The sequence below is a fragment of the Sciurus carolinensis genome, chromosome 13 (genome assembly GCF_902686445.1).
Source record: "Sciurus carolinensis chromosome 13, mSciCar1.2, whole genome shotgun sequence".
In the NCBI taxonomy this organism is placed as follows: domain Eukaryota; kingdom Metazoa; phylum Chordata; class Mammalia; order Rodentia; family Sciuridae; genus Sciurus; species Sciurus carolinensis.
This window is the reverse complement of record NC_062225.1, coordinates 89864518-89880276: the sequence shown is the minus strand read 5'-3', so window position 1 is coordinate 89880276 and position 15759 is coordinate 89864518.

The window sequence follows — 15759 nt, the reverse complement described above, 5'->3', positions numbered from 1 at the left end:
GGAGCGGTCTTTACTCTTCTGTTCGCACTGACCACAAAGGCTCTTCCTTGCCCTAGTGTCATCCACACTGGCAGTCACAGTCCTCTGTGGCTTCCTGTCTCATCTGGATTGCCATTACTCAGGAGAAGGCCTGGAACAAAATAAGGAGTAACTATTCTCGTTCCTTTTGAGAGCGCTCTGGGGAGCCGTGTTACCTGCTCTAGGCTCCAGGGTGCCGCTACTGCGAGTGGATGGCGGGATCCCTCAACCAGCGCAAGGGTTCAGTTAGGAGAAGAGACAAGACCCTGGTGACTCTGATCTGCCGTGTTACATGGAATTTATGTGATTAGGAGTCACCCTTCAGCTTCCATGGAAACATAAGGATTATATTTTTCTACAAACTTCATTCATTTCAAACCCTATTCCAGTTCAATAGCAAGAGAATTAAATGTAGTCTCATCCGTTAAACTCTGTGGAGTCCAACAACTTTCTAGTGCTTTTCTTTTGAGGTAGACACTGGATTTCTCACTCTGTGGGTGAGAAACTTGGTGCTATTTGCATTATCTAATGCAATAAAATTATTTAAAACTTCCTCCTCTCCAGGGCCACATTGGTCTCTGTAGTTAGAGTGTTTAGGATCTGAGCTGGACCCAAAAGAAAAAGCTAGACTGGAATGCCGAGTCTGTTTTCACGTAAGTGTTTGATGTTTTTATCAAAACGTTTCGCCTCGATTTAGATTTATTAGGTGTAGCTATAAAATATCATTCACAACAACTGGGCATCTACACTCCTTTTAAATTTTACCAGAAAGAAGTAAAGCATTGACAGACTGGTCTCACCCTCGCTTGGCTTGCGAGTAAACATCTGCTCAATAGATATTTGCTTAGCTAATCAAACACAGGAATAAAGAAAAGGATGATGCCTATGTTCTTCCCTGTCGGGGCACTTTAGGTGACACTGTGCCCTCCAGGACATCTTAACAGCAACACACAGGGCCCAGGGACACAGTCTGTGCACAGTCTCCAGGTGGCAAGGCATCTGAACACGGAATTGTATCAGTGGAGAAGGGAGGTGGACGGGAGCCATCTCCATCCGAAGCATAATGTGAAGGAAACCAGGAGCTTCGAGTCCCACCACCTTTGCGTAGCAGAGTGAAAGCAGTCCCATGCTTGTGAGCAGTGAGAATTCTCCCTCATTCTGCCTTTGAGGTCTGCATTCATCAAAGCAGAGGACAAGGACTCGGGGACAGGAAGAACGTGTGCACTTCCTGACTCACCACTCACCGGCTCTGCCCAGGCTAAGCTGCGTGATAGTCCCGAGACTTTGCTTCCCGGTGTGAACAAGAGGCATAGCGAAGCCAGCCTCAGAGCTGCCTGAGAATGGCATGGCACAGAGCACAGGGAGTGTCACCGGAGAGCCTGCACTGAGTGGAGACTCTCCCATCCGGGGCATCTGTAGCACTGCTGCAATCACCAGCCACCCTGTGAGTGGTGACCGACGCTTAAACCTTCACCCGGCAAGATCTGCCAGGATCGTTTGCAAGCCAGCCGCTGCTCAGCTTTGACAGAGCAGAGTGTATGTGAACAAAGACTGTGATTTGTAATCTGTGCAGCTCCGTGTCTCATCCTCTGGAGACAGAGCTAAGGTTTGCACCGTGGCTGCCAAGCACTGCCATTTATTCCTGCTGGAACCAGAGCTGGGGCAGAATCCAATCTCCTCGCAAGTGCTTTGGATTCCTTGGAAGAAAGGGCTCCTGTAGAATATTAATATAAACTGTTATTATAGATACCCGCCAAAGTCGCCTTTTTATTTTGTATCTCATCAGAGGTTGTAAAATGAAGCCTTCCAGGAAATATGCAGTTGATTGGCTTTGATTCATTCCAACGATTTGTGAAATTGAGATTTCAGTGTCTTTTGGATTCATGTATTTATATACCTGACGCTATGCACCAGAGGGAGTCAGGTTAGGTAGCAAATGTCCTGCTAACCCAGGGACAAAGCCTTTCCCCAGCCAGGATACAAGAGGAGGAGTAGCAGGGCTGACTTCCTGCGTCTCTTCAGCTATGTGCACTCTGTGGGCTGGAGCATCTGGGCACTTGAAGGCGGGTTTGTGCAGCAGGAAAGGGTCTCCTTCTGACTCGGTTTCCCCCGCTGGAACTGGGCTCCGCTGCCCCTTCCCACTGGACCTGCGCACGCGGCTTGGCCCACACCGTCTGGCAGCGCTTTCCGCTATTGTCTCTGGCCTGGAGATGCTCTCCGATCTGTCAGCAGCTCCTTCTCCTTGTTTGCTGTGTGCGTGTTTGTCTTTCTGGGATGAAGTTTGTTTTTCGAGCTCTGACAGACTGGCAAGGCAAACAAGGTTGCCATTTTTGTTTTGTTTTGTTTTTATGAGTGTGGCAATTTTTAGCCCTTTGAAAACAATCCTGAGTCTTGGGAGGTTGTAATTCGGGAGGCCATGTGCACAGGCGTACATTCAGATCTTATTGTGGCTGAGGCGACGTCTGAAGGGAGGAGGTGGAAGACAGAGTACCATGGATGATTTATCAGTTGTGAAGGGACCAAGCTCCCGATGGAATTCAGAGGCAAAGTGACAGAAAGGAATGGGATTTTATAGAGTATCTTGAAAAATTAGTCTTGAAAAATGCGTTCGGGTTTATTTAGGCACATGTATGTGGAAAACATAAATAAATGTTGCATCTTACACATCTCTTTACCTCCTGCCTACGTGAGTCAGGGTTTTGGTAAACTCCTTCTCTTGGAATCCATAGAAGTAAAGACAAAAGGAACTCCTGAATGTAATGAGCAGCTATCTCAGAGTCTTGAGGAAGACCGAGCAGACGCCATTATCTCCATGTTGCAGATAAAGGAAAGAGAGGGCCAGAGAACCCGCAGAACTGGCTTCAAATGAAAGAGCCATGAAATGACAGGGCCGAGGATTAAATCCTAATCCTGCCTCTAGATCCAGGAGGAGTCCAGATGTTCCAGTCTCAGAAGGTCTTGGACATTGAACTTAGTGAGGGACCATCCACAGCAGGGTTAGTAGAAAGAAAGGCAATGATTTTCTTTAAGGATGCACAGATTCAGCAGGTCATTAAGAAAGAAAATTGGAAATACAGGTTAGGACTTGCCATTTTTTTTTTAAACAATGATACTTTCATTTGATGATCATTTTTTCCCTCTTCCTGACAGGATTTTATGTGACAGCTCTTTGGAAGTGTGAGTTGTACGTATTGACAATGATTCTGAATTAGGCTTCTTTGTAGGGCTCATCATTACCGTCTTTCTGCTGTTCTGTCCACAGAGCAAGTCACCTTCTAAAGATGAGCCCTGCTCGCTGCTCGAGGACCTGTGTCTTGGTCGGATTCTGTTGGCAGGACACGACTTGATCTTCAGGGAAAAGCAAACAGGAGAACAGCAGTGAGGAGAAACTGGGATTTTATAGCGAGACAGGGGATTACGTGCATCGCTGTGATGAAGCCCTAGTCTTTGCAAAGCAGGGCAGGCAAGAGTCCATCGCCACCACCTGCAACCTGTGCCTGGTGCTTGCAGGATGTGTCTGCACGTGAGTCCTCAGTCCCGGCTACCTAAAGGCCTGGGTTTGATCTGAAATTCAGTAACTCCAAATGATGAAAGTTTCTAAACCCTCTCAAAAATTATATTGTAATTTTTATTTTTTGTGCTAAGCGTGTACAGTACTTGTGGTTAAGATTAATTAATAAAGTGAAACCAACACTTCAAAAAGCAAATAAACAATTTGTAAGCTCTTAATGGTAGGGCTGTTGTCTCTAACCTCCTACCCAGCATGCTGGTCAGAAGTCAAGAGACTTTCCACCCAGGCACCTCATTAGCTAGTGTGGGTGCTATGGGGGTTGTGCTCCCCCTTTATTCTGTCTAACCTTTCTTTGGGATTAAGGAACAAAGAGTAGTTAAGAAACATCACACGATTTATTTAGAATTAACTTCAATTTTTTTGCTTGTGAATATTGCAAAACTGACACAAGAATAATAGGAATAGCAGAGAGGGTGAGCTTAAGCACCTCTTGTATTCCGCCCGTGACCATGAGGCTATGTGGTGGAGGAAACTGACATTCCATTGAGCACACTTATTTCCCAATATGAATGCCGTACCCACAATAAAGAAGAAAAAAATTGGACTGTCGATCGTATTTTGGAATGTGATCATGGGAAGAAAGCGGAGCATAACATGGAGGTGTTAAATGGCAGATCTGTGATAAATATAAATATCAAATGTGTTATTTTGATGTATATGGGCGATAATTGGATTTTAAATTATCCATCTATAAAGAACAGAATCTATAGTGCAAGAAGTTTAGTTATGAAAATAATTATAAAAAAGAGCTCTGTTGGCCTTACATATAATTTAAAAATACATGCACATATATATTGGGAACAGTCAGAGTTTCCATTTCCCACCCCCAGACTTCTCGATAAAGTTATTGCAACAAGTTTTTAAAGCACGGAACTGACTCCATTTTAACTTCCACCTGATTGTGGAGAGTGAGGATGGAGGGAGAATGTGTAGCCAGCGTGGCCTTCCGCACGCTGCTGGTACTGTCTCCCTGACCAGCAGTAAGCTCACGTGCCATGCAGCAGGACTACACAGGCCCCAGGACAGAACGCTGCTACCTGAGGACAAAACACATCTAAAACACACCTTTCCTTTATCCCTATCTCATTTACTCAGTGAGCATCTGCTGACCATTACCATGTGCTCTGTGCTTTACGTAGAATTAATCGCTTCATTTAACCCTGACAATAACCCTGGTGGGGGGTGATACCAGAATTCCCCTCAGTGCAGACTTGAGGAAAGTGGTCTACATGATTTCAGAAACTGGCTGATGCCATGCAGTCTGTGCACAGCACACCTGAGACCCCTCCTGCCAGCCCCTGCCTGGTGGCCCTGTGAAGGACAGTCTTCTGCCACCAGACAGTTGGACTGTCTTGAGAGCTGATGTAGCCTTGGGAGACTCGGCCACTGGTTTGGGAGGCCGCCTGCTTGCCATTAACCTGGGGTGGTGAGCGGCTGTTGGTAAATGTGGGTGTTATGATCAAGCAAATTGAACAGAGTGGAGGCTTGGAATTCAATGATTAGTTTCATGACACTACTTGGGGATCTTAAAAGTTTTGATCACACATAGAGGAATTGTTAACAATGACAGTTCTGGAGGTAGGACTCCAGATTTCCCCTTGGCCAACTATGTGCTTAGCTCCTTCTACATGCTCATTAAAGTTTGTTACAGATTTCATTTTGCTGTAGATTGAATGTGAATTTGAGCAAGCACAACCCCTGTGTTTATATGAATCCACCATCAGGTTACCTGAAGGGATCACCGCCTTCTCATTCACTCATTTTGCAACCAGTGAGGTCTGAATGATGGTGAAGTCCCTTCACTCCTGGTGAAGGGAGGACAGCGGAGCAGCTACAGCCCTGAAGGAGAAAGTTCTGTGAGCAGCTACGCTGAGAACCAAAGGCAGCTTCCCAGCAGGCACGAGTGTGCCCTCCACCAAGTGGAAGTGGGTAAGAAATTTCCCAGGTGCCTAAACACAAACAACTATGTGGTTCTTCACTTGTGACTTCTAAGACTTGAAAAGTGAACACAGACAGCTCTTGAACACAAGCATGTAGAAAGGTCTAAAAGTGTCAGCCTCGTCAGCCTCACGCTGGGTGAAGACCTGAGCCAGGAACCACGGCTTGTCCCTAGAGTGTGGAAATGTGGTGCCATGAGAAACTGGCTGAGAAGTGACAGAGGACACGAGGTCCATTCCGTGACTGTCCATCTTTTACACTTCTGGCCACACTTTTCTGTACACCATCATTGTAATTGTTGGTGAAATCCAACAAGGAAAGCGGCTTGAAATGTTGGAAGAGGTCATCAACTTGGTAACACATGAAAACGGTCACATGTGAAAGGTAACTGCAATGGCAGGTATGTTCCGGTAGGAGAACTAGAGCTGGAAGTGGACCTCATCGGGGTCAGAAGGAGGTAGTGAAAAGGAAGCCATCGACTTGGGGCAACCACAGTCATGGTTCATGGTTGGCAGGTACTGCCAAGTTGGACTAAGACGTGAGTTCTACTTTTTAACAATGGTACACCACAAATCTGTCCTGAGAAAAGTCAGTAAATTATTAGAAATGCTAAGAATGATATCAGGAGTATATTGCCATCCTAAAGTGGTCACTGGCCTAGAGAAAGGAGAAAGCAGTCACTGAAAGATAGCAGGACCAGAAAGAAAAACGTCCACGTCCTAATCCTGGCATGATCCCCATGGAGCCCTGTGCCGGGTCCTGGCCTGGGAACACTGACCTGCAACGAGAGGAAGGTGTGCATTAGGCCTCTAGCAAGGGCCCACCGGCCAGGTGGGGGTTTTCTACAGGGAAGACTTGCAGTCATTCTGTCCCACATACATCCCTTGTCTCATTGGGACCAGAGGCCAAATGTGTACAAGAGTTGGACAGTGAGAGGTCACTGTGCACTGTGGTACAGTCTGCACACCCAGAGGAAATGCAACCTGAGGATCTGTGTATGATTGCCTGTGACAGGTACCAAGTTCCTGAGAGCAGGCAGCAAAAGGTATCCAGTCCTTATAGCAACTCAGAGATTACAGTACACAAGAAGTGCACAGAGACAAAAATAAAATACTAAATGTAGAGGATTCATCTCCACGTTTTTTGAGAAGTTATAGATTTAAGTTGTTTTATTTTACAAAAAAAGCTTTAAAAATTCATGAGCGAAGCACTGAGTTATTAAGTAGGGAATGAAGCACAGAATAAAAAAGAGAATAGAAACTGAAAAGTAATAAAGAAATGATCAGCAGTTAGTGTAAAAGAAAAGGTCTAAGAGCTGCATCAGTAATATTACAAAATAATTTCCTGATAAGAATGTTAACATGGATAAATCTCTATGAGACTCCAAAAAGAGTATAGCAAAATTCTAGGATTGAAAAGGAATATCCTTAGATAGTAGAATTAAAAATAAGAATATTATGTTCACTCTTACACCAATAAATTTAGACGAAACTGACAAAATGGAAACCTCCTTAGAAAAATAATTTCAAAACATACTAAATGGGAAATGGAGAGAACAGTTTTATACCAATTAAAGAAAATGAATTAGTAGCTAATGTTTCCACGAGGAAAACACTAGGCTACATATAGTTTTATATGTAGTTTTCAACATCTTAGGAACATAAAATTATAGTCAGACATGAACTTTCCCCAAGAATACAAGTTGAGGGAACATTTCCCAGCTCATTTTACAAGGGCAGTGGGATTTTTGACACCAAAATTAGATGAAGTTAGCACAAGGAAAAATATGAAAATCAACTTTATTCTTCAATGGGGTATGGAAATATCTAAACAAAGTATTAACAAACCAAATCTACTAACATGTAAGAAGGAAAATGTATAATGAATATATTTAATTTTTTCTAGGAATGCATATTTTGGTTTAACACATAAATCCTATTAATAAAAATTATAATAGCAATGCAATGAAGAAGAAAAATAATCTAAACTGATGCCAAAAATGTTCTTACCACATATGATAAAAATGATTAGCAAATCTAAAAGAAAAGGTAGCTTCCAAAACTGGTAAGAGTTTTTCACTAAATGGAAAAAGTTTAAACAATTCCCTCTGAACTTGTTCTAGCCAGAAGAAGACAACGAAAAAATAGAAAAAAATAGACAAGAAAGTAAAATGAAAGTAAAAATGACATTGTCACTATTTGCTAGTGTGATTTTCTTTAGAGAACAAAAACAATTGTTTATTTGTAAATCATTAGCATTTCAAGAACTTAGCAAGATTCACAGATTTAAATTACTGCATAAGGGTCAATTGTACACTTCACTACCATACTCACAAACATAGTGGACAGAGGAAGGTGAAATACCAGAAATAAATAGATCGCAAGATCAACTTTGTCCTAAATATTACTGGCCTATTGAAAGATATAGGAGAGTTTAATCCTGGGAAACATAGCTCATCCTCCTGTATAGGAATTCTGTGTTGTAAATATGATACTTGTGCAGGAATACACAAATAGTTGAGTGAAAAAGAAAATAAAATGAATCCAGAAACAAATCAATGCAAAAAATCAATAAAAAGTTACCAGGAAATGTGTTTAACTATTTAGAAAAATGAACGTAGATTCCTGCCTCAAAATTCACCCAATAATAAGTCCTATGTGGCTTAAGGGTTGCATGTGAAAGTCAAACCTAAAAATAAAAAAATAAAAAATCCAAAAACTGTATATAAAATCATGTTTTGTGAACTTTAGGGTAGAAGACTGTTTTGAAAAATGATTCAATAGGCAGTCAAAATAAGGAATATAAATTTGTATTCAAATGGAAAAAGGAAACTCAATTCACAAATGGAGAGAAGATGTTTGCTGCAAAGTCAGTAAGTACAAAAGGTGATTTAAAATCAACCACTGAAAGACAAGAAATGGGCAAAAAATATTAAGAGATTTTATAGACTATTAATGAGGAATGTCTAGAACCAATAAAATTTTCTAAGTTCACTAGTTGATCAGGCAAATGCCTGATTATGCTTCCACATCTGAATGTTTGGCTTACAGAATACCCAGTACCATGGAGTTCAGGAAGTAGAACAGACCATGTACCAGAGAAGGGGTCAAGCAACACAGCAATACAGTGTCCTCCTTACATGTCTTAACAGGTGCTCTTGGGGAGCAGGCAAATGTCCTAGTGCTGGACTCAAAGCCCAGAGTTATGCAAGGCCCATCTAGTGGATAGAATCACAGAAGAGCAACCCCTGAACAGGAAACCAGACCCTGGGAGCTGCTCTGCTCCTGACCAGTTCACCACCTGGAGGAAACCGTCCCTGCCTCAGCAAGTGGAGACAAATTGGATGGAATAATTAAAGGTGCTTGGTGGCTTAAGCATTGCAGGTCCAGGCTGGAGTCAGTCACAGTCTGTAGTGCCTCAGAGCTACCATGAACCTGAAGGTGCTGCCCCACCCACCTTCCCACAGAAATCTGGAGCTCCTGGGCCTGCTAACAGGAGTCCTGTGCTCCTGCAGGCTTCTCCATCCACTTCAGGCCTCATGTCCCCAAGCCACGCTCACCTCCTCTGCGTGGGGCTTGCTGCCCAGGCTGTGATCTGGTTTCCTCTGGCTGCAACCTTCTTTCCCTACGGATCATCTCCTGGAAACCTCGCGGCTCCCTGGGCAGCTCCTTGTACCTAGTAGTCTCATGACTGTCCACTTCGTGTAGCTCTCTGTAGTGACTTGTAATCATATGGCCCAGGCCCTGACACCTAGAGACCCAGGGCTGTCTCCTGAGGACCCCCAAGGTTAGGGTGACTCAGGGATGAGGGCTCAAGTAACAAAGCCCCTGAAAGACCAGCATCTGAGACCAATGAAGATCTCCTCCTCTGCAGGGAGAACTGCACCCACAGGGGTCATTCAAGGAGCTCAGGCGACCCAGCCTGGTGGTGCAGGGCGGCTGCGTCCCAGGCAGTGAACTTGGAGGACGAGGCGTGACAGCCTGGAGGCGGCCGCCAGGTGCACTGCCTCAGTCTGTTTCGGTTGCTGGTAACACAGAACCTCAGAAAATGATTATTCTGGCTCAGAGTCCCAGACCAAGGCCAAGGCTGCCTCTGGGATGGCTTTCTTTCCAGGAAGTCCTAACAGTCCTGCAGCAACGTGGAGCATGGAACACCAGAGACAGGGAGTGCGGCTCTGTGTCTCCTCTCCTGCTCTCTCCTTGCAAAGTCTACAGGACTGTCACCTGCTGACCTTGAATAATTCTGGTCACCTCCCAAAGCCCCCCTCCTCTAAACACCAGAGTCAGATTAAGCTTCTACCCTCTTAATCCCTCGCAGGGGGGAGTACAGCCCAATCCAGGCTCAAAGGGTGCCAGCCGTACGCAAACCACTCTATGCACTGCTGTCTCTGCTTCCTACAGAATGTGCCCTGGGTGGCATTTCTGTCCCCTTGTCCAGAGGTGTGGGCTGGTCTCCCAGATGCCGTGTGCCTCTTTGCAAAGCAGAGGCCAACTCAGCAGTGCCCAGCTGTGTCCGCACCCGCTCCCTCCCAGGTTCCTCTCCCCTTACTCTAGCTCCTCTGGGCTCGCAGGCCAGCGTGCCTCAGGTGCTGTTCCCACAGGCCCCTTGCAGGGCCTGCTTCCCTGGTATCTCCCGGGGCTGAACTGCAGTCCAGTTGGTGCCCGGTGGGTTGACTGACTGACAGACCAAGACTGGCTGTCTGAACACCTCCCTGAACTCACGGCTGGGCCAGGTGTTCCAACTCATTCCCACGGGGGTAGCACCCTGGGCTTCAGTAGAGCACGAGGTCCTAGATTGTCACATGATGAGAGGCAGAAAGAAGAAAAGAGAGCAGGAGAGGAGGGGAGGGAGAAGGAGAAGCAACCCAAAGAGAAACTGGCTCTCGATTCAGCCTGTTCCGACTGCCCTGTTGGCCGAGTTTCACTCTGGGCCAAGACACTGCCTGCCCAGCGTCAGGGAGAGCAAACCCAAATCTCTTCCGGGAACAGGGAGCGCCAGGAAGATCTCTGACACAACGAATGGTGGATTACTTTTAATCTGGACAAATGTCAAAAGCTTTAGCAGCTCAGTGCCAAGCCCCCAGCCTCATGTGAACCTTTAATTAGCTGTGAGTCTGGGCAGCCTTGCCGGGACCTCCGCGCTGAGAGCCACAGGGCAGGCAGGCAGCAGGCTGGCTCAGGACACTGCCAGCCTCCTGTGGGTACGTGGTCCCAGTGTGCTCCTCCCTGGAGATCTCTGGTCCCTGGATGAAGCCGGGACACGACTCTCATCTCCCTCATCTGGGACTGAGGAGAAGGAGCTGAGCCACCCACTCCTGGCCTATCAAGCACATTCCTTACTTCTGGGCATGTCAGCAGATGTCCGCTTGTGGACTCCATCTCGAGAGTCCTGAGCAGCTGACCTCAGGGTCTGCAGCCCTGCAGACACATGTGAAGCGCCCAAGACAGACGGCCAACCACACAGCCCCCCATGGTCAGCAGAACACCTGAGGGACAGGAGGCACTGGGGCTCAGAGAACATAGTCCCTTTGTCTGAAGTAAAAGGCATGGTCTGCCTGCCATCCAGGTGCCGGTCAATGCCGAGTTCATCCAGGATCCACTTTCCCCGAAGACCCAGAGGTGATGGGAATGCTCAGGGCACCGGCGACTCCTCGGGCTGCTGTGACTTGGACGTGGCAACAGGCAAGGTGATTTTGTCGTTCACGATGCCTCTCCCAACTTCTCAGCTGAAAGAGAATAAGCCACTGCTACGGTGCAAGCTTAACTTCACCTGAGAGGCGGGGCAGCCCCAGTCTCCCTGGGCCGCTTTGCCATCTAAGCCACGGTGGTGTGCCTGGGTCTTAGAGAGGAAGCTGCCATGACTGATGCTTCCTCACAACACCTTCTACCCTGGCAGATGGGTCTCTGGTTTCTAACCAGAGATGCTCCTTCAGGAATTTCCTCTGCATACTCTCTACCTGGACTGTCTGTCACAATGTACCAAGAGGTCTATGCCAGATCATCAACACTGCCATTGGGTCAGCACGCATCTGCTCCAGCGCTCATCAGTCAGGATGCCCACCGCCCCTCAGGCTCCTGCTCTGCCACTCAGTGTGGCTGTCCCCACATGGCTGTAGCCTTGTGGAGGTCCCTGGAACTCAGGCCCTGTCCCTGGAGGCTGTCCTGCCAACTCCACTCTGCCTGTCCCCCGGGCTCACTTTACCCTGTACAGCGCCAACGCCGCTCCTCTTGTTTAGTCCCCACCCAGGGAGGCTGGGCTCTCACTGTGCTCACTGTGGCAGGACCACACTACATTGCTGCATCCTTCCTGTCACCAGGCCCTGTGGGGACACCAGGAAACCAAGTGGGCTAAGACTGGCCTTGTCTACATGGAGGCCAGTCTAGTGACCCCTCAGCAGGGGCTTGGGTGTGTGTGGGAACAGAGAAAACCCTTTCCTGAGGAACCAGGATTTCAGTAGTAATAACTCATTCAAAGTGTAGTTATTAGAAGCCTAAAATAATGTTACGTCATGAAGAATGTCTCTGGCAAAGAAGAGGCGCGCCCCAGACACATCCCACGCAGGCACGCCGGCTCCGCAGCACAGCCGGACAGCGCTCTCACCAAGTCAGGGACTGCTGTCCTCTGGCCATCAAAGCAACGTGTAATTGAGACTCCAAGTGGAAGTGGAGGAGACAGAGGCACAGAGAGGGGAGCCACTAGCAAAGTCATACAGGAACTTACGTCTAACTCTCTTGACAACGAGCTCAGTTTCCCTTCTGCAGATGGATGCTGCCCCAATCCACCTCAGACTCGAGAGAAGCATGAGTATTTTATTGTTTAACATGAAATAGCTTCAGACACTGTTGTATGTATTTATTAAGTTGTTCACATTAATTCCACAAAGAAAGCAACATGGGGAGGGGGATTGTGTTTTCTTCCATTTACCAAATGGACTTAGAGTGAGCTCAGTTGATGCCTTCCTTTGCAGAGACAGAGTTGGTTAGTTCCCATTCCTTTGGAAATCACTGGGTGACCGCATTTCCTGGCAGAGCATGGAGGACAGACTCTAAGATTTCTTGTTTTGGAATGTGTTGCATCCAAGCTGTGATTGTGGCTTGCTTCTGCCTCTTCCAGAGGGAGAGGTCAGGAGCTCACCATTTAGGTGTCAAGAGCCACCATTTGGGGGCTGGAGAACCCTGCAGTGTGGAAAGCAGCCCTGTTCTCTGCATGTGTGCTCCCCAGACTTCTCTATGGCAGACCAAAGCTGTGGGAGCTCGTCACTGTCCCGGGTTCCCAACAGCTCTTTGCAAGGTTCGGGCTGGCTCTCGAACTATCCACCCTCTGAACTCCTCGGAAGGGGTGCACACACACACACACACACACACACACACACACACACACAAGCTGAGCTGAGCTGCACAGGAGCGGACATTGCCTGGGAGATTCTGTCTTGCAGAACACTTTGGAAACATCCACTCTTAATTTCCCCACACTCCCTGCCAGCACGCCTGGTCTCTACTGTGCTGTGTACATTCTGGCTCTTTGCCAGCGGTCTGGGGAATCCTGCCAGGCTGCCCTCCAAGCAGTGTCTCCAAAGCGGGGCGACTGACCCCAGAGTGCGACACGCCTCTCCCAGCCCAGCTGTCTGCTCACCATTGCTGTAAGCGTTTGTACCTTGTGGGAGAATAGTTCGGCCACGTGTTCTGACAGCCCGTCGCCTGGGTCCTGCAGTAGGAGCTTCCTCCCGGCTAACTTCCAGAGCTGGCCAGGCTGAGCACATGCTCTGCCACCAGCTCTTGGCATGGCTGGCCCCCCTGGGGAGTCTGCCCCCAACTCTTTGTTCAGCTGGAGTCCCAGAAGGGAGCAATAATTAAAGAAAACTTTGTAAATGTTCAAACTGTCTAAACTGTTGTTGTTGCTCATGGATCCTTTTCTTCTCTTTCTGCCATCTGGAGCCACAACCTGTCCAGTTTGCGAGCCCAGATCCATGTCCTGTTTACTCCTGTCACTTGTCTGTCGAGCCTCATCACTGGTGGCTCTCCACAGAGCAGGGCTTTGCTGGCTATTTTTGTCACCTCCCCTGCACGCCAGAGCTCTTCACTCAGCCCTGGCTCCCGGTGCACCTCTCCATCTCTCCGCCTTCCATATGCTTTGAAGATATTCCTGCCTCTGCCACGCGTGTGCAAAGCCATGTGGTGCGTGCACTCGGCTGCCTGTGCTCCTTGTCCTCTCCCTTGAGAGAGCTGCCCATCCGAAGGGCCAGGGGGCCATTGGAACTGGGTGCTGCCCACAGGCCTGGCCGCAGCCGCAAATGGACAATACACCTTTGAAGTGACAAAAGAAAAAGGATGGAAAATAAAGTTAACAAAATTGCCCTATTCCCACCAGGTTAAGACTTCCAGCAGGTCCAACCACCCCGTCCTTGCAAGGGGAAGTTAGAAGGTTACAGGTTGAACTGCATTTTCCAGAAAGACGTGGAAGTCCTAACCTCTAGTACCTCAGAATGTGAGTTTACTTGGAAACAGGGCCTGTACTGCAGATGCGGTGAGTTAAGATGAAATGAGATCCTATGGAGCAGAGCGAGCCCCTCACAATATGCCAGTGTCCTCAGGAGACAGGGGATGTTTGCTCACAGGCACACACAGGAGGAGGAGGAGGAGGACTCTGGGAGAAGGTGGCCACGTGATGTGGGAAGCTGTGATTCAGCCATGCATCCAGCAGCCAAGGAAAGTCAGGGCCACCCAGCAGGAAGGAAGAGACGACGCCCCGGGACCTTGGAGGGCGTCTGGCTGCCAGCACCCCGGTTTCAGACTCCAGCCTCCAGCACTGTGAGAAAAGAATTTCTTGTTGTTTTCAGTCACCCGGTCAGTGGTGCTTTCTTCCAGTAGCCACAGGAACCCAGTGTACTGGGGGACAATAATCCCCTCTTACACAGGGAATGTCCCAAGACTCACTAGATGCCCCAGACCGAGACTAGTACTGGTCCCTGCACATGCTACATCTTTCCTATGCATATGTAACTATGATCCGAATTAATTTTTAAATTAGCTATTAGCAGGAGCTAAGAATAAATGGGATAATTTTAACAACACAGTGTGATGAAAGGCAAGTGGGCAGGGCCTCTGGCGCCTTACTCCTGGACGCAGGCCTTCCTGGTGGGTGGGGGAGGGAAATGGCCCCACACTCCACACAGGGTGACGCGCCCACAGCGCTGTGACAGGCTCACCTTGCTCTAACACACTGAAGGTCCACACCTTCTTCTAGCAGACGCTGAGTCTTCTCCAACGCGGTAGATACTACAGCCACATGCAGTGGACAGAGGGTTTGGGAGATGATCTTACTTTCATTTTGGTTTTGAAATATCTATATACTTCTGTTTTACTATGTATCCAAAACGCTTAGTTAATAGTTTTATTTTGCATCTACTTCATGAACACCTGACTTCGGGGATGTAATGATTTTTTCTTTCATCTTAGTTGTATATGGACACAATACCTTTATTTTATTTATGTAGGCAGTGCTGAGGATTGAACCCAGAGCCCCAGGCATGTAGGGCAAGTGCTCTATCACTGAGCCTCAACTCCAGCCCATAATGATTCTTTTTTAACTATCCTATTGCATTGACCCTCCTACTGGCATCTAAGCCCCAAAATAATTTGTCATGACTCAGGGTGGGAGTGAGTCTTAAGGGGCAATTTAATCCTGCCCCTTTTTATCAAAGCAAACTTCCTGCCCTGCAACCCCCTTCAGCATTTTTGGTAGCCAATCCTCAAGGTCCTGAAGATCGCAGGATCACCACCTGACGTGAGGGATTACATTGCTGGTTTTCTGAATTGAGACTCAGGCAGAGAAGCTGGAGCCTGCCAAAGTCCCCAGTCTGGGCATCCGGCACCATCACTAAGGAATCATCTGTGCTACGTCAGCAGCTCACCATTCTGAAGGGATGCAGATGGTCCTGTGCAGCCCCGAGGTAGGACAAGGGACTCGAAGGCCCCCTGCCCCCTTCCCTTCTCTTCTGTGACCATGGCTGTTGCCATGGAAGTCACCCTGCGGTAGCTCATTTTGACTCACAGCTGTTGAAACTAGCATGCGGTGGAGAGAGGGTTTATTTTCAGTGTGCATGTGTGTCTGTGTGTACACACGGGCAGGCATGTAGGAGCACAGGATCTGTCCTGCTACAGTTGTCCTGCTGGAGGTGAGACGCTGCCATCGAGGGGAGGAGCCGGCTGCTCAGGGGCCCTGTGCTTGCAGTA